Source organism: Arachis hypogaea, chromosome 7 (genome assembly GCF_003086295.3).
Source record: "Arachis hypogaea cultivar Tifrunner chromosome 7, arahy.Tifrunner.gnm2.J5K5, whole genome shotgun sequence".
Taxonomy (NCBI): domain Eukaryota; kingdom Viridiplantae; phylum Streptophyta; class Magnoliopsida; order Fabales; family Fabaceae; genus Arachis; species Arachis hypogaea.
The window spans coordinates 63,172,550-63,174,876 of NC_092042.1; the positions used below are offsets into that span (position 1 = coordinate 63,172,550).

General features: G+C 37.9%; 1 non-coding gene across 1 annotated transcript; it reads left to right on the forward strand.

Annotated features, from left to right (window-relative positions):
- The first annotated feature begins 322 nt into the window (after nucleotides 1-322).
- On the forward strand, nucleotides 323-430 carry LOC112704602 (small nucleolar RNA R71). Its single transcript, XR_003155220.1, has one exon. It is a non-coding gene; the product is annotated as a small nucleolar RNA R71 (small nucleolar RNA).
- Nucleotides 431-2,327: the final 1,897 nt, after the last annotated feature.

The window sequence follows — 2,327 nt, forward strand, 5'->3', positions numbered from 1 at the left end:
CTTTAGTACTGTTGGATGCATTTTGCAATCCATTCAGACTCTGAGATATCATATTGACTTGTTGGGTCAATATTTTGTTCTGGGCCAGTATTGCATTCAGAGCATCAATTTCAAGAACTCCCTTCCTCTGAGGCATTCCATTACTCACAGGATTCCTCTCAGAGGTGTACATGAATTGGTTATTTGTAACCATGTCAATGAGTTCTTGAGCTTCTACAGGCGTTTTCTTAAGGTGAATGGATCCACCTGTAGAATGGTCCAGTGACATCTTAGAGAACTCAGATAGACCATCATAGAAAATATCCAAAATGGTCCACTCTGAAAGCATGTCAGAAGGACACTTTTTGGTAAACTACTTGTATCTTTCCCAAGCTTCATAGAGGGATTCACCATCTTTTTGTTTGAAGGTCTGAACATCCACTCTAAGCTTGCTCAGCTTTTGAGGAGGAAAGAACTTGGCCAAGAAGGCCATGACCAGCTTATCCCAAGAGTCCAGGCTATCTTTAGGTTGTGAGTCCAACCATGTTCTAGCTCTGTCTCTTACAACAAAAGGAAAAAGCATAAGCCTGTAGACTTCAGCATCTACTCCATTAGTCTTAATAGTATCACAGATCTGTAAGAACTCAGTTAAAAACTGATAGGGATCTTCTGATGGAAGTCCATGAAACTTGCAGTTCTGTTGCATTAGAGCAACTAGTTGAGGCTTCAGCTCAAAATTATTTGCTCCAATAGCAGGGATTGAGATGCTTCTTCCATAAAAATTGGAAGTAGGTGTAGTATAATCACCAAGCATCCTCCTTGCATTGTTTTTGGGTTCAGCCATGTCTCCTTCTTTTTCGAGATTCTCTGTAAGGTTTTCTCTGGATTGTTGTGCTTTAGCTTCTCTTAGCTTCTTCTTCAGAGTCCTTTCAGGTTCAGGATCTGCTTCAACAAGAATGTCCTTGTCCTTGCTCCTGCTCATATGAAAAAAAAGAGAACAGAAAAGGAAGAGGAATCTTCTATGTCACAGTATAGAGATTCCTTTATGTGAGTAGAAGAAGAAAAGAATAGAAGAAGGAGGAGAAAAGGGTTCGAATTTTGAGTAGAAGAGAAGTGTTAGTAGATAAATAAATAAATAAATAAAATCTTTTTCTTTACGTTTATATTTTTTCTTTTCCGTTACACTTCATTTTTTTCTTTCGTCCCCCCTCCCTTATTACGTTTTCCTTCTTTTTTTCTCTTTTATTATTAAAAAAATATATAAAAAATTAAAAAAATAAATAAATATATATATTTAATAAAAATATTTTTCTTAATTTCTGAAATTAAGTTTGGTGTTACCTATTTATTATTTTTTTCTTTCTATCTATTATTTATTTTATTTAGTATTTTTTCTTTACACAAGTTACCTCACTAGGAATTCTCTGCACTCTGACGTAGAGATCCCCATTCTTTCTTATTTTCTGTTTGTTTATGCGTAGGAACAGGACAAAGAATATCTCTTAGACTTTGATCCTGAACTTGAAAGGACTTTCAGGCGGCGTTTACAACAAGCAAGACTTTACAAGGCTGCAGAATCCACTATGGATCCGAATAATACTGACAATGGCAATGTGGCAAACCCGAATGGGAATGAACAACAAAGGAGAGTACTTGGTTTTTTCTCCGCTCCTACAGTAGATCTGTATGGAGAGAGCATTGTGGTGCCTCCTATTGCTGCGAACAACTTTGAGTTGAAACCTCAACTGGTCACTCTGGTTCAACAAAACTGCCAGTATCATGGTCTTCCCTACGAAGACCCGAATCAATTTATTTCTAGTTTTCTACAAATTTGTGATATTGTGAAGACAAATGGAGTAAACCCAGATGTGTACAAACTCATGCTCTTCCCGTTTGCTCTGAGGGATAGAGCAAAGCTATGGCTAGATTCCCAACCTAAAGAGAGTTTGAATACTTGGAACAAGGTGGTTACTGAGTTTCTCACTAAATTTTTCCCACCAAAGAAGCTGACTAAGCTTAGGGTGGAGGTTCAGACCTTCAGACAGAAGGATGGTGGGACTCTGTATGAAGCTTTAGGCAATGCCCTCCAAACATGTTCTCCAAATGGACTCAACTAGATATCTTTTGTGAAGGCTTGGATGAAATGTCCAAGATGTGTTTAGACAATTCTGTAGGAGGTTCATTACACAAGAAGAAGACACCAGAGAAGACTATTGGGCTGATTGAATTGGTTGCAAGCAACCAATATTTATACTCATCTAACAGAAATCCTGTGAACTCTGAAACCCCTCAGAAGAGAGGCGTGTTGGAAGTAGAAGCTGTTAATGCTCTTCTTGCTCAGAACAAGC